The sequence below is a fragment of the Schistocerca gregaria genome, chromosome 1 (assembly GCF_023897955.1).
Source record: "Schistocerca gregaria isolate iqSchGreg1 chromosome 1, iqSchGreg1.2, whole genome shotgun sequence".
Taxonomy (NCBI): domain Eukaryota; kingdom Metazoa; phylum Arthropoda; class Insecta; order Orthoptera; family Acrididae; genus Schistocerca; species Schistocerca gregaria.
Window position 1 is genome coordinate 1,050,659,044 of NC_064920.1, and position 27,788 is coordinate 1,050,686,831.

Sequence of the window (27,788 nt, forward strand, 5' to 3'; positions counted from 1 at the left end):
AACTTCGAGCTCTCCCTCCATCTCCACAAAACTCGGCTCCAGCTCTCTGATGCAGCAAAGGAATTACAGACACTGCAGCAAGGACAAAGCAAGGTCAGTAAGTGCGCCGAATCTGCTTGTAGTCACAGCAATCAAGACTCTGTATGGTTACCTCCTGCTACCCCTCACAACTGTGCTATCAAGTCTACCATAACGTGGACTGACAGTTCCACAGGACCACACCCACCCAAGATGGCAGCATGTGACACTCGGCTGGACACGAGTGCGCATGCGCAACGAGCGTCACGTGTTCCCGAACTGACAGCTCTTATCCTTCCCCTCGCCGGCAGCACCTCAAACTATGCAACTTCGCTCCTCCGCGCCGCCGCATCTCCGCCACTGAAAACACAAACAGTTCACTCGCGCCTGGCACTTTGACCACGACCGTGCTGCCACAGGCCGCGCCCTCGGACAATGGACTCACTAACGCTTCACAAGCTCTACCGAGCTCACCCGACTTCAGTGCCAGTGCTTCGGGCCGGCGGCCATCTTGTCACGTTGACTCCTGGGACACTTCGCTGTCTCGGCTCCCGTCGGATCCAGTGTTGGTGCGTCTGACCACCTCGTAGCAGAGCGCTTTGTGTTGAGAAATGTCAACAAGGACTGCCAGCAATGGGCATGCTCCTGCAACGCGTGCCAACGCCCCTCCCACCCCTCAGCACCTTTTCGATCCCTCCTGGGCGTTTCCAGAATATTCATATTGATTCATATTGACATAGTCGGCCCTCCCCCCCCTCCTCTAACGGCCTTCGTTATGTTCTCTCGTCTATCGACCGAACAACTCGTTGGGTTGCGGCTGTCCCCCTCCCCAATGTCACTGCAGAAACTGTTGCTAGAGCTTTCGTTGAGTCATGGTTATTGCATTTCGGATGTCCAGCTATCATCATGACTGACCAGGGCAGACAATTTGAGTCAGCCTTGTTCAGCGAGATTTGTAACATTTGCAGCATCCGGCCCATCCATACCACAGCATATATTTCAAGGCGGCTCTTCGATTCCACAACTCTCTATGGACGGAGGCCCTTCCCCTTGTGCTGCTCAGCATTCGTGCGATCTACAAGAAAGACCTCAAAGGCACAATAGCCGAGTTTGTTTATGGCCAGAACATTGTTCTCCCTGGCGAACTTGTGAGCCTTTCCACTTCTCTCCCTCAGTCTGACTTACCTTCCTTCGTGGACCATGTCAGATGCCGCTTCATCAACCTCCACATCCCTCTGCCCGCCATCCATTCCTGCCCTAAGGTTCATGTCCCAAAATCTCTGAAGTATTGCGAGTACATCATGCTCCGAGATGACACTGTCCTTGCTCCCCTACAACCTCCATATACCGCCTATACCGAGTTGTCTGGCGCTCAGCCAACACCTATGACATCCAGATAAAAGATTCAGCTGTTACAGTCTCTTTCAACAGACTTAAGCCTGCTCATGTTGAACCCGCTTCTACCCCTCTTCAGGCCACGACCACACATCTCACTGTCGTAGCTCATGACGCTCCGATCACTCCCTACACGTCGGACTTACACACTCGTTCGAGTGACTTCCAGCTCCAATCGTCGAGCTCTTCTCCGACATCGACCTCTACTCCAGCCCCACACACTCCGTCGAGTGATCACTCCCTCGCCGGCAGGCCCTCCTCCAGTCCCTTCGACCTCTCTCCCGTTTCCTGCCTCGCCCTGTCGAGGTTTATCACCCCCCCCCCCCCTCCCCCCATCTTGAACATGCCCTCGCTTGAGGTGTTTGTGCCTGACCCTCTGCACATAATCCTTGACATCTCTATAATACTAAGCGATGTGTGTCATGTGTTTCCCTTCATCTGGTGCTCATAACACAACCTCCGCCATTCCCTGCCACCTGGTGAAATGTGTTCCCCTCTCGCCCAATGTTAAACGGACCTGGACATGCTTCATGTGTTCACCATGCCCACCGGAGACATCGTTGTTGTCGCTCCGTTCCTCGCTCAAACCTGTCACCACATGACCAGCACGCCCAGTACGTGCCTGGCACACTTCAACAACTTCCAGGGTCGGTGACCGGACCTTCCTTCACGACATCTACCCACACAGCTCCCCGACGATGCTGTCGAGCTGACCATGGTCCAGCTCCCACGGACCACCCCTGCTGATGCCATAGTCACCCCCCCCCCCCCCTGGCCTCTCAAGAGTACTCTGTACTGAAGGGGGGGGTCTATGTGGCGCCAGTGAGGTCGACACCAATATCGATCTCAGTATCGTCTTTGAACTAAGCTAGACATTATATTTGTGTAGTTCCACCATCCAGTTCTTTGTAAACCTTGCTTGTGTAAAGAGGTGAATAAATGAACTATTGCAAAATGGGAGTACTGTTTGGTGTAACTGACCTGGACTTCACCCCTCAGGCATATTGCTAATGTAAAATGTGTAGAAGTGAAGAATTATAGCAGCATTATGGTGCATTACATTCTTTTATTTTATTAGCTTCATCTTTATTAAAAAGCTGGGGTGAAGAAAGCGCTCTGCATCATAATGATATTTCATCATACAAATGTGTCTTATAGTAAGCAGAATCTACCATCTAGATGAACAACCCCAACCAAACAACAATTTTGAGTGCGAAGTTAAGTATAAATAATGAACTTTAATATTCTACTTGCATTTGCTGTTAGTAATATGCACTTATTATGTGAATCCATGTAAAGTTAGTAGTTTGTAAAGCTTGCTAATTTCTTTAGTAATATGGTTGTTATAGTCAACAGAGCTAGGGGAGAGTCAGAATATGCAAATATTTGTTTGTCATTTATGAAGATTTGAGATCTATGATGGTTATTGCCACTTGTGAGTCTTCGTTATGCCACTTATAGCCTAGACACTTTGCTGATCTATGTTGATAAATATCTAAAATACATTTCAAGCACATTGATTATCTCAGATGTTTGGGAATAAAACAATTGTAAGTCCAGGATGGAACATCAACCATATTACTGAAAGGACAGGTTCCTGCTCACTGTAAAGATGAAGTGTTAAGTTTCAGATAGGCACAAGGAAAACACTGTTACATATTGAACTTTCAGCTAAGCCTGCTTCAGAAAAGAAACCACACATACATTCACACAAGTAACCACTGATCATGCATATGTGAGAGCCATCTCTGGCTGCACCTGAGTGAGGTGGGGAAGAAGGTCACATATGCATGAGGTGTACTCTCTTGCGTGAATGTGTGTGTGTTTCTTTTCTGAAGAGGGCTTTGGCTGAAAGCTCAAGGTCTAACAGCCATTTCATTTTGCCTGTCTGCAGCTCAACAGATCATCTTTACAATAAGTAGTAATCTATACTTTTCATAATATTGTTGATATTTGTGAATAACAAACATGAATAAAATGAAAGATAATCACAATTAAGATATGTGCAATTATTTCACAACTTTTTGTAGGTCCTAAATAACATCAAGCAGGAACAAAGTACAGAAGAAATTTGATGAGACAGAGACATATGAAACAAGTTGGTATGTTTGAGGTGGTTGTAGCTGTGTTGGTGGATAACAGGCTGCTTTCTCAGTTGACTCTATCTTGCATGGAATACAAGATGCCTATTATGGGACTAGAGTAGATGTTAGTAGCAGGATGTATGTGACAAGTCTTACTTCTAGGTCTATTGCAGATATATGAGCCCTGGAACAAGGGTGGAATAGCAACGACCAGCACAAGTTAAAAACACTAATTTTTACAACCAAAACATGTGTGGTTATGGGAATAGATATACTGCAGTGAATTATTTCCAAGACGAATGAAACTGTAGAATGGGATAATGAATGTAAATTACCACTGTGCCTGAGATTAATTGATTCTGAGAATGCATATCAACTAAATCTGTATCAACAGCCCTAGAGAAATTAGGCACTGATTTCTCCTACAGTAATGTGTACTAGTGAATGCTGTAGCTTCCATTTTACTTAAATATGAAGTGAGAAACTCAAACTGAATGAGGACTCAGACAGAGAGGTTATATGCCACCGAAAGTATTTTCAGTGGCCCTAGTTTTCTAATCATTTATCTTGGAAAAAGAAATAACATTTCTGAACCATTTTTCCTTACCTGATGACACTGTGCTGTTTGCCTCTACGACAGATAAAATAAAAAATCAGTTATAATGTGACTATAACAATGTGTAAGTCACATAATCAGCTAATGAGCTTTTGCATTTCTGACATCAGGAAAAAAACTACAGGATAGGCAAGGAAATAAACAAACAGAAGAGTAAACTTGTCTATAAAACTTGATAAACTAAATACAGTTTTCAAAACCAAACTTCCAATATACCTCAAAAGGACAGCCTATGATATCTGTGCATAACCAATTTTAACTTGCATTAATGACACACAGCCCATCAACACAAAAAATAATCGAAAACAGAGATGCAAATTAATAGATACAGAGATGCATGATGGGAATCACTACAAGAGACAAGGAAATGAACAGATGAGAGAGAAAATTGGACAGAAAAACATAACCAGGAATGGAATAGTTAACTTTACTTTGGAAGCATCATAGCCATAAAGGGGGGGGGGGGGGAGAAGTGAAACTGTAAACAGAGTACAAGATTATAATATGTGAAAATGATTATGGAACATGTTATGTTAAGGTGTTCTTTTCTTAAGTCATCACAACTTTGACTAGTTTGATGCTGTTCTCCATCTTTGGTATCTTATCCCATCTTTTAATTTTTGCATAAATAATACACCCAAATTCTACAGTAAATGGTTTAGCATATTCTAATCTTGGTTTAGCCCTTATTTTCCACCTATATTGCCACTTGCTGTGTCTGATTAACAATTCCAGAATGTGAAACTATGTGCCAGATCGAGCATTGAACTGAGGACCTTTGCCTTTTGTGGGCAAGAGTACCTGCCCACGAAAGGCAAAGGTTCTTGGTCTGGTCTTGACCACAATTTTAATCTACCAGGAAGTTTCTTATAAGCGCTCACCCTAGCACAGAGTGAGAATTTCATTCTGGAAACATTCCCCCACTTGTGGCTTATCCATGCCTCTGCAATATCAAAAATGGTTCAAATGGATCTGGGCACTATGGGACTTAACTTCTGTGGTCATGAGTCCCCTACATCTTAGAACTACTTGAACCTAACTAACCTAAGGACAGCACACACATCCATGCCCGAGGCAGGATTCGAACTTGCGACCGTAGCGGTCGCGCAGTTCCAGACTGTAGCACCTAGAATCGCTCGGCCACCCCGGCCAACTCTCTGCAATATCCTTTCTTCCAGGGGTTCTAGTTCTGCAAGGTTCACAGGCGAGCTTCTGTGTAAGTTCGGATGGTAGGAGACGAGGTACTGGCAGAATTAAAGCTGTGAGGACGAGTTGCGAGTTGTGCTTGGGTAGCTCAATTGGTAGCTCACTTGCCCGCGAAAGGCAAGGGTCCCCATTTCGACTCTTGGTTTGGCACAAAGTTTTAATCTGTAAGGAAGTTTCATGTCAGTGCACGCTCCACTGCAGAATGAAAATTTCATTCTGCAAGTATTCCAGGATGTGATAACGTATCTCCCTCTAACCTGCCCCTTATTCTGGTAAGTGTTGTACTGATCCATCCCTCACGCAATGTGGGTGTTGCACATATCTTATTATTCCTTGCCACCCAACAATAGTCAACGTGGAATCAACAAAGCAATTGTGGAGTCAAATCAGATTTATTGAATGGAATGAATTGCCTCATTAATTCCGTCAAGCATGTATTTTATTTTTTCCAAATGGAATTCAAGGGCATCTAACATTGACATTCAAATTTTCTAAATCAGTATCAAAATAACAATGAGTCACTTCCTGCCAACCATTATTAACAACAAAAACCATATGAGAAATGATTCAGGCGACAAGCAATGATGACCTTGTGGGAATCCTTATCAAGCCACAGGGCTGTGAACAGAGGAACAACGTCAATGCACAATTTGTCAGTTACAGTGTGGGGTAAGTTCTAGCGTCCTAGATGTGCTTGGTAGAAACTGCTTTCTTTCATGCCTTCTCTCACTGCTGACAATCTTAGTGATATATTGTTTGGCATGAAGCACAGTTACTGAAAAACTGTCAAGTAACCTTAGTGCGAAATCTTGCATATGAGCTGTGTGTGTGTGCTTGCACTCATTTTGTACCACGTTTCAACTTTGGCATCTTTTAAATGTGCTTTCACTTCTTATTACGATTCCGTGTGATATTATTATCACAGCGGATGGTCGGCACGAAGACTAAGTTGCCGGTATCGGTACGGCAGAAGACTCTGGCCCCACACCCATGTTCCAACCTAGAAGTTAATGTGGTGCTTCCTCTCTCCCCACTGTTCTCGAAGGGGTGAACTCGTGAATACAAACTGATCAGGACAGAGTGACTCTCGCCGCCCTAGTTCCGTTCCGTAGATATCGGAAGAGTTCGACAAAGATCGTCTCACTTCTCACAGCAGCAAGATTTTGCATTCAACAAGTTTTATTTAAATTCATATTTATCGCTAGAAGTAAGTACATCAGAATGTGAGCGACTTTACAATGTACTTTCACGAGACCTCGTCACTTCCTTGTGACATTTCTACCACAGCAGCTGATCGTCACGAAACATGCATTACTGGCCACGCTACAACTGCATCCTTTTGCGACCTGACACAGTGAGCCAATTAAAACATTGTTATTTGTGATTGCTTTTGGACTGTTTCTAGCTTGCAGTGGAAATGTGATGTCCACATGGACATAGTATAATGTCTCTTATTACATCCATATCCAAGTAACGATAGTAAAACTTCATTCCTTGGACGATTTTTTCCAGACGCACAAAGGGGTCATATCTGTGTAAATTAAGCCTTTTCGACTTTTGCAACAGATCATAGAGATACGTCAGCATAACAGGCTACAAGTAGGTGACCTTGTTTTACTTTCCTGCCTTGCTTCTAGATCACGTGATTCTGTAATATTCCTTACTTCGATCATACAACGCAAGCTTTCACGGGCGGTATTGTCTTCACTTAAAACTTCCGTGCTGATAGGCGGTGGTCGAAGTATAAAAGTCTCTCCTGACGTTTCGTCTCCGACTGCGGGAGACATCCTCGGAGGTAAAGCGGCGAACAGCGAAGAGAACTCGAGGAAGCGCTGATTATATAGGCAGTACAGAGGGCGCCATTGTTGATCACGTGGCGTCGGCTATGAGATTGTCTCTCATTGTCTACACAAAGATTCAAACCACCACCCTAGACAAAAAAGAGGTGTAATGAAAACTTTGGTAGACATGGCGTACAAACTTGTGAACCTGTTTATTTAAAATATGAGATTGAACATCTACAGTCAACTTTCGTGAAGAATGGCTATTCTAGCAAGGACATAGATCGAGCACTTCGCTCTAGGCAGAGAATCAGGAGTAACGACGAACAACAGTCGCCAAAGGGCAAAGTTTTTCTTCCGTTCAGTAGTAAGGTCACAGACTGCATTGGGAAAGTTTCAGGCAAGTATGGGGAGGAAACTATTTTCAGACCCACCAGGAAAATATAAGAATTTTTAAGGTCGGCAAAAGATGCACGACACCCTTTGGCTACACTGGGGGTATATAAAATTCCTTGTAGTTGTGGACAGGTTTACATCGGTACCGCAAAGAGAAATGTGTACACCCGTCTTGTTGAAAGTAAGAGGAATTGCCGCCTGGGTCACACGGATAAATCGGGCGTAGCGGAACATATTTACCAGGAAGTTGATCATGAAATAGAATTCAGCGAGACAAGCGTCATATAAAAAACCTCGCATTATTATGCACGCTTGTGTAGAGAGGCTATCGAGATTGATAAACATCGTAATAATTTTAACAGGAAAGACGAAGGTGTTACACTGGATAAAATCTGTATGTCAGCGTTGCACCGCAAGCGTGACGATCGATTACCTTCAATCGAGAATGTTGGCATTACCGGATACAATCTCATAGCCGACGCCACGTTATCGACTGTGGCGCCCTCTGTACTGCCTATATAATCAGCGCTTCCTCGAGTTCTCTTCGCCGTTCGCCGCTATATCTCCGAGGATGTCTCCCGCAGTCGGAGACGAAACGTCAGGAGAGACTTTTATACTTCGACCACAGCCTATCAGTCCGGAAGTTTCAAGTGAAAATTCCTTACTTCCTTATTCACTACCTTCACGATGAATCGTCCGTCCCTTCTTACGATCTGAAAAAATTGTGGAGGCAGAAGATATAATCCCAGTCGCTAATGGCTCGCCAATTATTGAACTATGCATTTTTCTTGACAAAAAGAACTGTACCGATACGTGTAACCGAAAACTATTACGTACTAACGAAAATAGATGGAGCGCTTTAACAGCGAAAAACGAAACATTACTGAGTGATGCTAAAATTCAGTATACAGTAATGCCGTATTTTTCGGATGGGCAATACTTTCACTGCCCATATGTGCCATGCCGAAGTGAACATACGGCAGGACTGCCTTCCCGTTCCCCACCTCACATCTCTCGCAGTACTCACGCGGTGAGAGAAACTGTGCCACAACCACAACGCTGCACGACCCGGCACAGGCGTGTGTCGCGTCCCAGTCGCGGCGCGTCGAAATTTGCGCGGTCCCATTTGAACCTGAGAAGTTAAAGAAAAAGGCGCGCTGCGCTGCGTCGTGCCACACGCGCTATACGCGTCTCAATTTCCGCCTAGTCTTAAGTTTAAACATTAATAAATTCGCCATGTTTCTTGTGTCACTGTCATAATTTTCTTTGATAAAAATACATCTACGTGGACACTCTGCAAATCACATTTCAGTGCCAGGCAGAGGGTTCATCGAACCACCTTCACAATTCTCTATTATTCCAATATCGTATAGCGAGCAGAAAGAACGAACACCTATACCTTTCCGTACGAGCTCTGATTTCCCTTATTTCTTGGTGGTGATCGTTTCTCCCTATGTAGGTCGGTGTCAACAAAATATTTTCGCAATCGGGGAGAAAGTTGGTGATTGGAATTTCGTGAGAAGATTCCACCACAACGAAAAACGGCTTAGGTTTAATGATGTCCAGCTCAAATCCTGTATCATTTCTGTGACACTGTCTCCCATATTTCGCGGTAATACAAAACGTGCTGCCCTTCTTTGAACTTTTTCGATGTACTCCGTCAGTCCTATCAGGTAAGGATCCCATACCGCGCAGCAGTATTCTAAAAGAGGACGGACAAGCGTAGTGTAGGCAGTCTCCTTAGTAGATCTGTTACATTTTCCAAGTGTCCTGCCAACAAAACGCAGTCTTTGGTTAGCCTTCCCCACAACATTTTCTATGCGTCCCTTCCACTTTAAGTTGTTCATAACTGTAATACCTACATATTTAGTTGAATTTACTGCTTTTAGATTAGACTGATTTATCGCGTAACCGAAGTTTAACGAATTCCTTGTATCAGTCATGTGGATGACCTCACACTTTTCGTTATTTAGGGTCAACTGCTAACCTTCGCACCATGCAGATATCTTTTCTAAATCATTTTGCAATTTGTTTTGATTTTCTGATGACTTTATTAGACGATAAACGACAGCGTCATCTTCAAACAACCTGACGGCTGCTCAGATTGTCTCCCAAATCGTTTATATAGATAAGGAACGACAAAGGGCATATAACACTACCTTGGGGAACGCCAGAAATCACTTCTGTTTTACTCGATGACTTTCCGTCAATTACTACGAACCGCGACCTCTCTGACAGGAAATCGCTAATCCAGTCACATAACTGAGACGATATTCCATAAAAATCCAATTTCACTATAAGCCGCTTGTAGTGTCAAAGGCCTTCCGGAAATTTAGAAATACGGAATCGATCCGAAATCCCTTGTGAATAGCACTCAGCACTTCATGCATAGGTATAATGCATCGTAAAATTTACCCATATTAAAGCGAAGGGCTCTTAGAGCATCAACTCTACTTTTCTGTCGAGTATTTCAAAGGGAATTTAGTGTCAAATTAGGTATCTCGTTCATAATGGCATTCCGAAAGTGAAGTCGATGCTAAAAAAATAGATAAATTTTCTGAACAGAAAAAAAAGTTGATTTCCAATGAGCTTCCAGCGGCATCATTTACTACCAAATTGAGCGTGTGAGCTGCATATAGAACGTAAAAAGGAAGAGGACTCATGCCCAATTTTTTTTGAAACCTATTTTTTTTTTCTCTCATGTTTGCCCATTATCACAACTTTGGCTTCGTAAACCTCCTAGCTCAACATCGCATTTTAAGGAATCTAACAAATAAGCTGCTAAACCTTGCCCATTAGTGGGAATATCAGTTACAGGTAAAGAAAACCTAAAAATTATGCTCTTACCTCAGCCAAGTTTTTCTGACGGGTTAAAATAAACGGACCTTACAATAACAGTAAGCTGTGGTGTGTGTGAAATGTTAGGTGTGCAATCTAGAAACACAACAGTATTTAACTGGTTCAAATGATCATCTATGGTACTTTTAATTTTTTCAGAAATTAAATTGATTAATTCGTTTTGAATATTATGGACAAGATAATTGGCCACACGATGATGAGCGCTTTACGTTCTTACCATGTTTTCTGATAGTATATTACCAAATTTAGAAATACATTCTACCAACTTTAAATAATTTACGTTGTGTGATTCGAATAATTTTTCAGTAGACCCAGTAAAGGATAAATTTTGACCTACAGAAAAGTTTATAATCTTGATTATTCTCTCGGTCGATTTGAGCTTGGTGTACAGAGTCTTCTGTTCGACCTTTTAAAAAGTCAATTTTTAGATCTAAAGGTTTTTAAAGAAAGTATGTGACCTGAACTCTTTTCATCCCTTTCTAAATTTCTCAATAAATGCCTCAAGTCTTTAAAACCAATGGGACCATTAAGGGCAATGATAATTATATTAAAAAGCTTACAGGAATAACAAAATACCGAATCTGTAGATACTGTTTGACCTTTTAAAAAGTCATTTTTAAATATAAAGATTTTTAAAGAAAATGTGTGACCTGAACTCTTTTCATCCCTTTTTAAATTTCTCTATAAATGCCTCCAGTCTTTAAAAACAATCTGATAATTATGCGCAATTATATTAATATTAAAAAGCTTACAGTGAAAACAAAATACCGGATCTGTAGATTTCGAGTAAATAAAGCAATCATGACGAATAATTTCGTTATCATGTACTTGTTTACAATATTATTTATCGTTAAACGACCTACAGTTGCAGGAAATGTAGTTATTTTAATCTGAACTGGTCCATTTTCTGTAAAAGTAACTTTATTTTATCGGGTATTATTTGTGGCCGGAGAGCAGAATTATTCGTCGTATTTTCAAAAAATCGTCCACCCAATGGAAATTCAGAGGTCACCATTGATTCATCTGGAACAGACGAGGGACTAGTGGATTAGTATCTTTTAAAATATGAGCCCATTCTCTTGAAGTACATGTCTCTACTGAAGCAGGCGCCTCTTCTGAAGAAAGCATCTCTTCTGACCGTCCAGTTGGCGTTGTCGAAGGTGTCCCTGAAATGTAAAATACTATAAGTCAACAATTTGGGCAGGTAGCCAAATGTCGTGTCTTTAAAGCGCCGATGTATAGTAGTGCCTTGTTCTGGAATTTACGTTGTAAAAAATGAGTTACAAATGGTGTCTGGTATCACGCTGTACTAGTGAATCGATAAAAATTCCGGCAATTACTTTTTAAAATTGAAAAAAACTGGAATATTCATAAAATATTCTTGCAACTCGTAGCCGATGTTTCAAATGAATATGTTTGTGAAGATAATTTCGATGTGTAAGTGAACACATCAGTGAAATTTATAAATCTATTTCATTCTCAGTTAGTACTTCATGTGTTATCGCAAAAGCGTAATTTGTTACCACGCACAGACTTGCGTGGCTATATATACATTTGCGAAGTGGCACTTTCCAACATGCATAGCCAACGATTTATGTGTAAGAAATAGCTTATTCGACTGCACTTACTGAATATAAAAGTTAATATTTTATTAGTTCCATGTAGGTATGACAAGGGGATATACTACTACGGATCTTCGTTGTGCTTTGCCTGGAGACCGTTGCGGCCGTATCAACATTACCAGACTGTTCTACAAGATAGGTTCGTCTTCCCATTCACTGTTGTGTGGACGCAGCAATTGCTTTAAGTGCTAATGTTAGGGTGCTTACGCGACTAACACTGGATTAGAAAAACATTTTCTGATTTTAAATATGTTCCCTGAAAAAGGAAACGTACCCACCGTAAGCGTCTGTTTATATGTCAGAATTAACGCCTCGTATACTGAAACTGTTATTACTACATATGTTTCATAAGAATAATTTTTTCTATATAAAACAACGTAATATCGCCCAGGAGAATAGATGACCTTGGGCACTCTGCAAAAGCAATCGACACCTCGCACTACGATAGTCGCGCCATCGAGGTGTACCTTTTGCTAAGTGTCCTACGAAACTACCAAAGCGCCATGTTACACGGAATAATCTACCGCTTATTGAACTTACGTGGTAATTTTCCAGTTAGAGAAATAAACATGTCGCCTGCAGACATCTGTCTTTTTCATACTACGATTAGCGCCTTGGTCTGGACTTGTTTTACACTAAAAATGTTATTGTTTCATTACTATTAAACACATGTAGCAATAACACTTATCATTATGAAACAAGCGCACATGGGGCGCTAATCGCAGTGGACGCACATTCCCTACTGGAAAATTTCCCATAATTTCTTGCTACCTATCCAACCATCGTAGATGGTCTACCAAAAACAAACGTATCCAAATCCAACTTATATAAGAAACAGTTTGCTTTAAACTTAACTAAACCGAAATTAACGGGTCGAAAAAACTCTCAGTCAGCTTTTACTGGTATCTTTTTTGTTATTTTGAGCATCGGTAGTTCCTTCTTACCGCCATCTAATTGGGGCATCTACCAATAACAACCAAACAAAGCACGATAAAATATCTCACACATATTATAAATAAAACGTACAATTATTATCACAGGTAGTCATGTTGTGCAGTACCAGTGTCAGTGCAATACAAAATGACCTGTGTTTTATTTCTGCACCACAGTGGCCTTAACACTTAACCTCCAAAATTGAAACAGACTTATCTTGACAACGTGAAGTTAATTTCCACGAAACAACAATTTTACACGAACTCCTTACACAAAATTAGCATTACACTAGACGAATTTAGTAACTTTCTTTCAATATAAAGTAATGAGATACAATAATACGATACAGTCTGTAAATTTTAATAGGTGATTAGCAATCTCTGACTATGACGCCTGCGTTTGTTGTCTCTTTCAGGAGGAGCATGCGCAGATCTCGAAACCGTTTCCAGAATGAGATTTTCACTCTGCAGCGGAGTGTGCGCTGATATGAAACTTCCTGGCAGATTAAAACTGTGTGCCGGACCGAGACTCGAACTCGAGACCTTTGCCTTTCGAGGGCAAGTGCTCTACCGTTTGTCGTTCTGCGCACCACGTCACCATAAGGAGCACGTTGCTCCACTGTGCAATGAGGAGCGTTAACAGGGTAGTTGTGGTGTCTATTTTTGGTTTAGTTTCTGGTGTTTTTGCGGCGGAAAGTATCATATTAAACTGCCTTCCTGTTGTAACGGAAAATTTGTAGCAGAATATAAAGGCAAAAAGTGCAGATCTAATGTATCATTCGTTCCCGAATGACACTCAGCTGTGAAAAGTCTGGATTACGAAGTGCGAACGAAAAGTCCGTTTCACTGTTACATCAACCATATGTTCGGTGCATTTCACACCCAATGATATTTCACACCCCTTGTTTTTTTGATTGTTTCCAACGGCAGCGGAGCTAGACGTCACGGTATCATTACTGCGTTTTTAATCTAAGCGTTGCAATGTCTGTTGGCAAATCTGAGTGTGTGTCACGTTATCATTTCTTGTCGCACGTCTTCCCTCTCCGCAGCGGCAGTGAAGTTATTTCATTCACTCCGCCTCTTACTTACGTGAAACGTCTTCTTCGTTTGTGCCACATGTACCTGCATTTTGCAAGTAGCAACTGTGCCGAAACTCTATGAAGCGTATTTGTAAACAGTATTGGTGTCTATATTTTTACAGGTTTAATGAATGTTTATTCAGTAATTTTAAAAACTGTTAGGTTACACATGGTATAAGGCGACCGGCTTGCGCCCCCTAGGTACCTGTTCGAGTTCCAAGCCCCCTTTACAACCCCTGGGTAAGATGACCCTGGCCGCGACCCAAAGGTTGAAAACACTGCCGTGAAATTTAGGAAGATGTGAACGCCATGGAACGAGCGGCTAGTGTTTGTTAAGAGTATTGCCAAGGGTACATAACTGACAGGATGTAGAAGTAGAAATGCATGGTGTGATGTGCATTCCAGAGGATTCTCTGGTTTTAAATATGTTTTCTGAAAAAATAAATCGCACCTGATCACAAACGTCTATTTATATATCAGAATTAACGCTTCGCGCACTAAAAAGTCGGGTAGGAATAAGGAACTTGGTTGCCAAAGAAATCTGGAAAGTAAGGTTTATAGGTAATATGGTCTTCTGCAAATGTTATATGCTGTTGCAGACTGATCTTAAGTCTGACACAGGGTATATTTCACAGGGACTGGGTCTCTCCATGAGGGTGGCGGGAGGGGGGGGGGGAGCTCGTGTAGTATCACTACTATTTTATGGACAGATCTGCGGGAATATGTGATGGAGTACTGAAGGAGCCACAGGTGGATGGCAAGTGTGGGGTGTTTTCATTTTGGTTATAGCAACAGAGTTACTCAATTATTGGGAGATGGGCCAGGTTTGCCTGATGAAACCTGACAGCAAGAGGTAATGCATGGTTCTTTCAGAACAAACCAGGAGATTTCTCCACCGTTGAGTCCCAGTGGTAGACTAGAAGTCGTGCATTGGTTAATAGGTGCACTGCATTTTGTATAAATAACTGCCATTTTGGTAGCAGTCTCATTTGCAACCCATCATTTCTTCTAGAACATGGAGACTATGCCAGATGAAGAAACCATGTTCCAGCAGCAACCATGAGTTCAGGTGTCGGTAATTGTACCAACATCCTGCATTAAGTCTACCTTCCAGAGGTGGTGCCATGGTGCAGCAAGATGTACCAGGCTCACTCTGTCAGCAAGCCAGATGCCTACCCAGAGAGCAGTGGGTCATATTCCATGCATGGCAGCCATTTACCGCCATTACGATGTGGCGCCACATGCCAATGGCCGTGGGATGCAGTCATTCATCGCAGAGCTGGCTGCCATCTTCAAGTGTTGCTGACATGGGGTGTTTGTGGAGCGAGTCATGCAGTGGTGTCGCATGCCACGCACTGAATACAGGTGTCAGTAAAGCTGGGTGGGCATTTGCAGCTTGCTTCCCGGACTCTGTTTGTCATCTCGCTAGTCAACCGTCTTTCCTCATGTAGAGTGGCGGTGTGGTCGCCACCCCACTCTGATGCAGCACAAATGTCGAGGCTCCCCGCCTGGAACCCCACCGGCCTGCTATCCTACATCCACTGCGTGACAGCCTGCATCGTAGTCCCCTGCTCCATTCGACCACAAAACTCAGCTATATCACTGTCTCACACGAATATGTAACATGTTCGTGACCTTCACAGTGGTCACTCAACATCTGACGCTGCCCACACAGCTTATATATCCAACGTGGCTGATAAAAACACTAAACACAAACAACTCTAACGCACTGTGGTGGCCATTCTACTTGTCACAGAGAACTGCAACTCTAATCCTTTGCATACCCGCCGCTGGTGTGTATGTGTGTAAAGTTAAGCTGACATCCGACCACTTCTCCTGGGTGTTCTATTTTTATTGTCAGACAAGTATACTGTATTAATAGGAAGAAAAGAGTTTCCAAAGAAGGTGATGTCGACAGGGCTTAAGAACAAGAGAGAGAGAGAGAGAGAGAGAGAGAGAGAGAGAGAGAGAGAGAGAGAGAGAGAGAGAGAAGGAGAGATAAACGGAGGGTGAATCTCTTATAATGACGGCCACTCATGGTGATTAAATGCCAGAAAAGTGTCAAAGTGAAGTAAACCTATTGTTTTTCAAAAACTTTCGTCAGATTTTTCATTAATTCCTTCATATGAAGACGTCTAGCAGTGTACGGACATTGTTTAAAATTTTAATCTAATAAACTTGACACTTGGTTTTAGGGTAAATTAACATGGAATAGAAAGAAGTTAGGCCATGACACGTAAAAGAAAACCGTTCCTAATTCGAAGTTCTTCACAGCATAGAGGCTGGAAGCCGCACTTGCTGCAGGGTTATGACGACGATAGATACTGTTATAGTCCAAATTATACATTTACCTACAAGTGTTTAATTTCACTGTAGGGCACATCTCTAATTGTGAAAAGTCTCTTATACAAATATTACCCACAGGAATTTTCAGCCAAAATGTCTATCGATATGTGTGTCTGGAGATTATATTTAAAATGATTACTGTAATGCAAGTAAGTGACTTTCAGTTCCGAGACAGAAATTGCAGAAGTAGTCCTAGTTAAGGAAAACTGTTGAACGGGGCACAGTGGTCACTTAAAATCCTTAAATACTTTAGATACAGGTGTAATGATTTTCATTATTAACTGTATCATCCTCTTATTCTGAACAACCCAGTATAGTAATACCTTGGAATAGGTACGCTAACATTCAGAAGTTAAGGACACCTTTATTTTCACAAACTGTGTTACGTATGGCGGTGTGTTTAACTGAAACGGTCTGTTAGCCTAGTCACTTGCTTTTATAGTCCGTTTTATTTAATCAGGTCATCTATAGGTTTAGTTGGTGTCCCTTGCGTGTCTTTTGTCCTCATGACAAGTTTCTATTAATTTTCTTCCGTTTGAAATAGTTCAGAACGGTACCCCGTGTCCCTAAACAATTTACAGAGATTTTAAGTGGAGCGAAGCTTCCAACGCAAGCTTTGCATCGCTCCCGTGTAACTCGTCAAACGCAGCTTTAGTCGGTGCTGGATGTCCACTCTGTATGTTACCTGTCTTCTCTTTTCGCTTTCCGGAACAACTGAGTAGTTTCTGATAATAACAAAAGTATCACTTCACTGCTTCTTACTATAACTGATGTCAGGAGGAAAGACAGTGTCCTGTTTCCCTACTGCAGAAATTTTCTCGAAAAACTTCATATACTGTTAACAAGATCTCACGGAGAGAGTTAACAATCAACAAGATTGAAAGTAAAGTATTGCCTCAGGAACTGTAGATCTGCAACATCGTTATTCTAAAATAAACAACAACACAATCCAATGAAGTAACCGGGAAAGGTCTTTGAACGTCCACAATTCTACAAGAACCTTAGGAATGTCGTAACACAACCTGCTCCATAATTATTTTCACATATTCTAATCTTATACTGTCTCTACAGTCACAACGACCCCCCCCCCCCCCCTCCCCCCTTTCTGGCTACGGTACTTCCAAATTAAAGTGAACTATTCCATTCCCAGTTACGTTTTCCTCTCCTAATTCTCTCTCATCTGTTCATTTCCTTGTCTCTTGTAGTGATTCCCATTATGCATCACTGAATAGATTAATTGACATCTCTGTTTTCAGTAGTTTTTTGTGTTGAGGGGCTATGTGTCATTACTGCAAGGTAAAATTGATTATGCACACAGATCATAGACTGTCCTTTGAGGTACACTACTAGTCATTAAAATTGCTACAACGTGCTGACATGAGGAAAGTTTCCAACCGATTTCTCACACACAAACAGCAGTTGGCCTGCGTTTCCTGGTGAAACATTGACGTGATGCCTCGTGTAAGGAGGAGAAATACGTACCATCACGTTTCCGACTTTGACAAAGGTCGGATTGTAGCCTATCGCGATTGCGATTTATCGTATCGCGACATTGGTGCTCGCGTTGGTCGAGATCCAATGACTGTTAGCAGAATATGGAATCGGTGGGTTCAGTAGGGAAATACGGAACGCCGTGCTGAATCCCAACGGCCTCGTATCACTAGCAGTCGAGATGACAGGCATCTTATCCGCATGGCTGTAACGGATCGTGCAGCCACGTCTCGATCCCAGAGTCAACAGATGGGGGACATTGGAAAGACAACAACCATCTACACGAACAGTTCGACGACGTTTGCAGCAGCATGGACTATCAGCTCGGAGACCATGGCTGCGGTTACCCTTGACGCTGCATCACAGACAGGAGCGCCTGTGATGGTGTACTCAACGACGAACCATGGTGCACGAATGGCAAAAAGTCATTTTTTCGGATGAATCCAGGTTCTGTTTAGAGCATCAACATGGACGCATCCGTGTTTGGCGACATGGCGGTGAACGTACACTGGAAGCGTGTACTCGCCATCGCTATACTGGCATATTACCCGGCGTGATGGTATGGGTTGCCACGTCTAGGTCACCTCTTGTTCGTATTGACGGAACTTTGAACAGTGGACGTTACATTTCAGATGTGTTACGACCCGTGGCTCTACCCTTCACTCGATCCCTTGCGAAACCCTACATTTCAGCAGGATAAAGCACGACCGCATGTTGCAGGTCGTATACGGGCCTTTTTGGATACAGAAAATGTTCGACTGCTGCCCTGACCAGCACATTCTCCATATCTCTCACCAATTGAAAACGTGTGGTTAATGGTGGCCGAGCAACTGGCTCGTCACATACGCCAGTCACTACTCTTGATGAACTGTGGTATCGTGCTGAAGCTGCATGGGCAGCTGTACCTGTACACGGCACCCAAGCTCTGTTTGACTCAATGCCCAGGCGTATCAAGACCGTTATTACAACCAGAGGTGGTTGTTCTGGGTACTGATTTCTCAGGATCTAAGCACCCAAATTGCGTGAAAATGTAATCACATGTCAGTTCTGGTAAAGTATATCTGTCCAATGAATACCCGTTTATCATGTCCATTTCTTCTTGATGTAGCAATTTTAATGGTCAGTAGTGTATTTATCTATGGTTGGTAATTAATTGATTCGTCCAGTACAAAAGGAAAAGACCAGATGTAGTTCATCAATTATATGTGGACAGCATGGAGATAATTTGGAACGAACAGCCTCGCATTCAATTGTTCTCATTGCCGCATTAACTTATACTGTATTAATGTTCAGTATCTTCATAAGGGGCTGGAAGATCCGTTTAAGCAACCAGGTGTATTTTAACTCTCTGTTTTGTTTATGAATTGCTGTATTAGAAATTTTTCTTTGCGAATGCAACTGCAGATACATAGTTTTCCTAATTTACAGGCTGTTTGTAAGTCAGTTATAAGAAGTATCCATTAATTGTGAAAACGGTAAATGCTGTGTGTCTATAAGTTTTAGTCCCATCTGACTTTATTAGTTCCTGACGTTCCCATTGGGTCGGATGTGCGAATGAGTTATTCCAACAGACAACATCGGTGCAGAGCGTGTGCAGTGCTGTTTGTGATTTAATGGGTCCAAATCCGCAATTGCAATTCAAATATCAGAAGTCGCGACCTCAAAGACATACTATTATTACTTGATACAATCATTTCACCGAAACTGGCTGTGTATCACATAGGACGCCGGCTTAGGGTCGGCCAGCAGCAGTTAACGCAACAAATGAACAAGTTCTGATAATCAACGAGATGTGCCAGCTTAGAACTGAATATGCCTGTTTCTATAGTGTGGAAGGTGTTACGGAAGCGCCTGTCATCAAAATCCTATAAACTGGACCTTTTGCAAGCTTTAAGACAAAGTGCACAAGAAGAACGAGTCGGATTTTCTGTAGAATTGTTTAGCAAAATGCATACCGAAGATGGTTTTCTTAATAAAATTGTGTTAATTGATGAAGGCACTGCATACCTGCAGTAATGTGAATTGGCGTAATGTTCGGATATGGGGTGAGCAAAAAAAAAAAATATATATATCCAGGCCACGACGATCACCCGACCTAGCCTCAATCGACTTATGTGCATGCACAGTATCTGTTCTGCCGCTCCCAGGAAACGTCAATGAGCTGCGACAACGGATAACACAGGCAGTTGCCGTCATTCATCAAGTCTTGTTTCATAGGATTTGGCCGGAAACTAAATTCAGATGGGACATTTGTCGTGTTATAAAAGATAGCCACAATGAACATTTATACGAGGGACGTTCAATAAGTAATGCAATTGGCTCGTATCCGTACCAATGATGTATGTCACTTTGCATTAGAAGAGATTCTCTCTGGATTTGGGCAGCTAGATGAAGTACTTGCTAGTACTGCTTTTGAGATGGAGATGGAGCTCAGCATCTATAACATCATTGACAGAACCGACTGTGGTCCTTTGCTTCAGAGCCGAGTGGAGGATCTGAATGAGGCTCAGATGGTTCTGGGAACGTGTAGGCTGCAAACGTAGTGGACACATTATTCCAAAATTGAATCAAATCAAATGCACGCAAATCCCGTAGATGAAATAACGTGATCGGAGGCACAAACGGACAACAGGAAAACAAAGCCATATCTTGGTATAGTTTCTGACAAAATTACCCGATGTTTCAAGAACACAGAATTATACACTAGCTACAGGAGCACTAACAAACTAAAACGATTATTGAGACATATAACACGGAAATCAGAGCCTTTTTCACAACCAGGAATCTACAAAATTAACTGTGAATAATGCTCAAAATTTTATAACGGATAAACAGGAAAGAAATTTAGCGCACGATTTTGTTGCGATGAACTTGGGATTTAATTTTATAGCAAGAACACCACACCCATAGGAACAGTGAACTTCTTCCTTTAATGTCTAAAGACATGACACATAGGAACAAAAAAACTTCATAGAGTAGAAGGATGAAAAACAAGAAACTCTTAGGAGCAAAGAAGTTCACACAACACAGAACAAGGTACCACCGTAAGAGAGGACAGGAAACACACAGTTCCGACTTATTTACTTTAACACTTCCCCCCAAATCAAGCTGTGGTGAACTGAACAAATATTAAATAACAAATAAGAGATCAAAAAGAACAGCAGTTACGAAGTACTACCTTGGTAACATTGCTTTAAATTAGTTTGATTTTAAAGACTTTGTAAACATGTCACCAAGTTGATTTTAAGAACATACATATTCCACATTGATATCCCCATTTTGACAGAAATTCTACACAAAATAATATCGTACTTCGATGTGCTTAGAGCGTGGCACTCGCATTATCAATGAACAATACGGGCGTCTTTCTTTTTTCACTGACCTCCCAGTAGCAGTCTGTTAAGGCATACTAAATCCTTGGCTCCTTCACGTGCAGCAACGATCTCCTCTTCAATGGTGGATTTCTGCAGTTGAGCTGTCCACGACACAGCCGTATCGCCAATCATTGAAACAAAACTACTTGTTGGTCGTCTTGTTTTAGTGTTGCTAGCGAAGTCATAATCAGCATAGGCACAAATTTTAATACCAGATCAAGTACAGAAGAGATCCAAGTCTGAAATACCACGAAGATATGTGAAAATGCGTTTTACAGCGTTCCAATCATAAGTGGGTTTAACCATACATAGAGCAACTTTTGAAACAGAGTAAGCGAGATCTGGACGAGCAGAGCATGCCAGGTACATTAAGGAGCCCACAGTCGAACAATAACTAATGTTGTTGTCAAGAGTTCATTGACTAATTGTTCAGTATCACAGGGAGTTTTCAATGGTTTCGAATCCACCATGTTAAAACGATGCAGAATCTTCTCTTTGTATGCTCGCTGTGAAATAAACAACATCGACTCTCGTTGCGCTATTTGCATACCTGAAAATGAGTCTAAAAATCCCACTGTTATTTTGAATTCTTCCTTTAACATATCTAAAAATGAATTTGCTGCACTTTGAGTAGTTGCTGCAGGAAGTCCGTCATCGACATAAATACCAATCAGCAACTGTTCTGTTTTGCTTTGTCGAACGTAAATGCAATGATCTGTTGTCGAACTACTAAAGCCATTTTTTTCATGAATGGTTGAAAGTTATTATTCCAGCAACGGTATGGCCGAGTGGTTCTACGCGCTACAGTCTGTAACCGCGCGACCGCTACGGTTACAGGCTCGAATCCTGCCTCGGGCATGGATGTGTGTGATGTCCTTATGATAGTTAGGTTTAAGTAGTTCTAAGTTCTAGGGGAGTGATGACCACAGAAGTCTCATAGTGTTTAGAGCCGTTTGACCTATTTGAACCATTCCAACAACAAGGTGATTGATTCCTTGAGGCGACAAACGCGACCTGATTCGTCATCGAAACTTTGCGGTTGAGTCATGTACGTTTCTGTATCCAAGTCACCATGTAAAAACGCAGTTCAACGTCGAATTGACCAAGTTTCAAATTTTCTTCTGCTGCAATCGCTAGTGCAGCACGAATAGCGTCATAACGATGACGAGCAATTTGACTAAAGATAAACAAGTACGGCATGTTAAAACATACCACGCACTACCAAAGGAGCACGGTATCGATCGACAGATCCATCAGGTATATATTTAAAAAGCAATAACCATCGATTGTCGATAACACTTTTCCCTTTAGACAGTTCTATCAAGTATCATGTATCATTTTCTTCAAATGCCTCATTTTCTTCTTTCATCGCATTAAACCATTTATTGGAATAACTATTTCCCGTAGCTCCGTTGAAGTCTGCTGGAGCAAGCTCTTCATGGATTGCTTTTGTCAGACAAACTAATGCATTTGATTCTTGAGAGTGGCGAGGCTGGTATCCCAATCCGTAATCACTAAATTTTAGTGAGGGACTTATTTCACGAACTAGACGTCGATTTGGTCGGCCATTCGAGTATTCTGGGTCGCTAGTTTGAATCTGACCAACAGTAGATTCACTGTCTCTTCAGGTACGGATTTAAATTCCAACTCAATAGAATTTCTGGTTATGCGTAGCTTTTCTGGTTGAAAATCAACAGTGCATGGTTTCATCACCCAATGTTTTGATGGAAACCACACTTTGTAACCGTCTTAGTCATTCACGTAGCCAATGCGATGGCCAGGCATAGCCTTGTCACCGAACTTAGAACAAAATATCTTTGGCAACTAAACATAGCACACTGACATAAAAATGCGTAGGTAGCTAAAACTGTTGAACAATTTGCCAGTGCAAAATTCGAAAATTATTTAAAAAAATGGTTCAAATGGCTCTGAGTACCATGGGACTTAACATCTGAGGTCATCAGTCCCCTAGAACGTTGAAATACTTAAACCTAACTAACCTTAAGGACATCACACACATCCATGCCCGAGGCAACATTCGAACCCGTGACCGTAGCAGTCACGCAGTTCCGGACTGAAGCGCCTAGAGGCGAGTAGAGGCGAGCATAAAAACGGCTGTGCCACATGCATAAGCCCAAAATGATTTAGGAAACTTGCTAGACGTTAACATTCAGCAAGCGAATTCAACTACACTCCTGGAAATTGAAATAAGAACACCGTGAATTCATTGTCCCGGGAAGAGGAAACTTTATTGACACATTCCTGGGGTCAGATACATCACAAAATCACACTAACAGAACCACAGCCACATAGACACAGGCAACAGAGCATGCACAATGTCGGCACTAGTACAGTATATATCCACCTTTCGCAGCAATGCAGGCTGCTATTCTCCCATGGAGACGATCGTACAGATGCTGGACGTAGTCCTGTGGAACGGCTTGCCATGCCATTTCCACCTGGCGCCTCAGTTGGACCAGCATTCGTGCTGGACGGGCAGACCGCATGAGACAACGCTTCATCCAGTCCCAAACATGCTCAATGGGGGACAGATCCGGAGATCTTGCAGGCCAGGGTAGTTGACTTACACCTTCTAGAGCACGCTGGGTGGCACGGGATACATGCGGAGGTGCATTGTCCTGTTGGAACAGCAAGTTCCCTTGCCGTTCTAGGAATGGTAGAACGATGGGTTCGATGACGGTTTGGATGTACCGTGCACTATTCAGTGTCCCCTCGACGATCACCAGAGGGGTACAGCCAGTGTAGGAGATCGCTCCCCACACCATGATGCTGGGTGTTGGCCCTGTGTGCCTCGGTCGTATGCAGTCCTGATTTTGGCGCTCACCTGCACGGCGCCAAACACGCATACGACCATCATTGGCACCAAGGCAGAAGCGACTCTCATCGCTGAAGACGACACGTCTCCATTCGTCCCTCCATTCACGCCTGTCGCGACACCAATGGAGGCGGGCTGCACGATGTTGGGGTGTGAGCGGAAGACGGCCTAACGGTGTGCGGGACCGTAGCCCAGCTTCATGGAGACGGTTGCGAATGGTCCTCGCCGATACCCCAGGAGCAACAGTGTCCCTAATTTGCTGGGAAGTGGCGGAGCGGTCCCCTACGGCACTGCGTAGGATCCTACGGTCTTGGTGTGCATCCGTGCGTCGCTGCGGTCCGGTCCCAGGTCGACGGGCACGTGCACCTTCCGCCGACCACTGGCGACAACATCGATGTATTGTGGAGACCCCACACCCCACGTGTTGAGCAATTCGGCGGTACGTCCACCCGGCCTCCCGCATGCCCACTATACGCCCTCGCTCAAAGTCCGTCAACTGCACATACGGTTCACGTCCACGCTGTCGCGGCATGCTACCAGTGTTAAAGACTGCGATGGAGCTCCGTATGCCACGGCAAACTGGCTGACACTGACGGCGGCGGTGCACAAATGCTGCGCAGCTAGCGCCATTCGACGGCCAACACCGCGGTCCCTGGTGTGTCCGCTGTGCCGTGAGTGTGATCATTGCTTGCACAGCCCTCTCGCACTGTCCGGAGCAAGTATGGTGGGTCTGACACACCGGTGTCAATGTGTTCTGTTTTCCATTTCCAGGAGTGTATATGTCGATTTGCTTGTTCAGCAACATCATTTTGCTCAGGAGTGTCTGGACACATAAGAAGAAACTCATTACCACGGTCTCGTAGCACTGCAGCTGCTATGTTACAATTAAACCCTCCTCCACCACCCGACCGAAAGATGCACACCAAACAAATTTTGCATTACACCAGTTTCCAGAACTCCTGAAGACAGACGTTGACTGTTGATTTGTATCACAGACACAGTGCCTTTGACTTTTCTGAGACGTCACTAAACCTGCCCAAAGTTGTAACCAACCATGCATGAGCAGCGCGTATAAGACAGAAGGGATCCGACGGCTGATCAGTTCCAGGCATTCCACCAGGAAGGAGGTACACGGCTCGTGTTGTCTGAAGTTCAACCATGCCTAGACGGTCATTACCGTGATTCGATCTCGTCCGCATTGTTACTTTGTGCCAGGAAAGGCTCTCAAGAAGGGAAGTGTCCTGGCGTCTCGGAGTGAACCAAAGCGGAGTTGTTTGGACATTGAGGAGATACAGAGAGACAGGACCTGTCGATGGCATGCCTCGCTGAGACCGCCCATGGCCTGCTACTGGAGTGGATGACCGCTACCTACGGATTATGGCTCAGAGGAACCCTGACAGCAACGCCACCGCGTTGAATAATGCTTTTCGTGCAGCAGAAGGACGTCGTGTTATGACTCTAACTGTGTTCAATAGGCTGCATGATGAACAACTTCACTCCCGACGTTCATGGCGAGGTCCATCTTTGCAACCACAACACCATGCAGAGCGGTACTCATGGGTCCAACAACATGCCGAATGGACCGCTCAGGATTGGCATCACGTTCTCTCCACCGATGAGTGTCGCATGTGCCTTCAACCAGACAATCGTCGGAGACGTGTTTGGAAGCAACCTGGTCAGATTGAACGTCGTAGACACATTGTCCAGCGAGGGCAGCAAGGTGGAGGTTCCCTGATGTTTTGGGGTGGGATTATGTGGGGGTGACGTACGCCATTGGTGGTAATGGAAGGGGCCGTAACGGCTGTACGGTACCTGAATGTCATCCTCCGACCGATTGTGAAACCATATCGGATGCATACTGGCGAGGCATTCGTCTTCATGAAAGTCAATGTGGGCCCCCATCGTGCACATCTTACGAATGACTTCCTTCAAGACACCGACATCACTCGACTAGAGTGGCCAGATGTTCTTTAGGCATGAAACATTTCGAACATGCCTGGGATAGATTGAAAACTGCTGTTTATGGACGACGTCAGGGATCTACGCCGAATCGCCATTGAGGAGTGGGACAATCTGAACCAACGGTGCCTTGATGAACTTGTGGATAGTATGCCACGATGAATACAGGAATGCATCAATTCAAGGACGTGCTACTGGGTATCAGAGGTACCAGTGTGTACAGCAATCTGGATCACCACCTCTGAAGGCCTCGCTGTATGGTGTTAGAACATGTAATGTATGGTTTTCATGAGCAATAAAATATGCTGAAATGTTTATGTTGATTTCTATTTCAATTTTCTGTACAGGTACCGGAACTCTCACAACCGAGGTGTTGCAAATTTTTTTTGATGTGTGTACTTTCACCTTGTGACCAATAGCATCACAGTCTTTAAAAATGTTTTCAAATTGTTAGCTACTTGAGATTTATTTCGCATGAAATATATCCGAACGAATCGAGAATAACCATCTTTGAAAATTATATAGCAAAGAAAACCATTTATAGAGTCAACAGACATTGGTCCTTTAACGTGTGTATTGATCAAGCCAATGACAGTTTGTGGACGATATCTGAGATGGCTATATGGTTTGCGGTGGGATTTGCCAAGAACACGTTCATCACAAAACGATCTGGGATCAGGGAACTTAAGTGATACACCGAAACAAGAGAGCACATCTTGTACATGACGTTTATCTTGATGATCGTCTCTGAAGTTGTTAAGTTAATCATCACTTATGAATCTGGAGGACGAACCCCCATGTTCATAACATATACTTAACCAACTAGTCCTCCTGTTGCGATTATTTTACTGCGGCCGTGGGCTTTCGGCAGTTTACGATAGTATGTCCAGCTTTCTTGCAATACGGACATGAACGAATTCCTTTCTTCTTTGACTTACTTGCCACTGTCGCAAATTTCTTCTGCTTTTGATGTTGCTCATCCGATTTTGATTTTGTGTGGAAAGCACCAGCTGCCTGTGTAGCTAACGAATTCTCAATCGAACGCAAATTCTCAATAAGAAGCTCTGTTGTCTGCTCAGATTCAGGAACACGATACCAGTCCGACCTGTAAAACTGATAAACGGCTCTTAATACTATGAAAATACGATGGTGGAACAGAGAAAGGGGCAAAGCTGCGTTTGGATTAATTTTGTTCAGGTCATTGCACAAGTCATGGAAAATGTTCGCCAGTAGCAACGTTTGTTTCATTATAGGCGTGACGTCATATTTTGATGTTTCAAAGGAACACTCGAGCAAAGTATATAACTGCTGTGATGAAGATTGTTCATATATTGACGTAAGGATGTCTCAAATTACTTTTACATCAGTCTTCTTTCTTACACGAATAGCAGGTTCCTCACCAAGCGCCGTTACAATGATACGAGCTGCCTGAGCATTGTCCCGTTGCCAGCGTCGATATGCGTCGCACGGTTTCGTCTCCCATCGCTAATGACGGACGTGTACCATCTATAATCGAATAAAGAAACTCTTCCTTTAAACAAAGTTGAATATACCATTTCCACTATTCCCACTGATCTTCACTTGACAACTTGCGAATGTTTGTACGACTATTGTCATCACTCAACTGTGTCTGCCATTCCACAAATCTTGTAGTCTCACGAATATCCTGGTAAATGGAAAAATAGTCTGGCGAACGAATACTACAATTCTGATAACCTGAAGCGTTCAAACCTGGGACCATAATCTGTTGTGAATTTAGGATATAATTTTGTAGCAAGAACACAACAGTTTTAG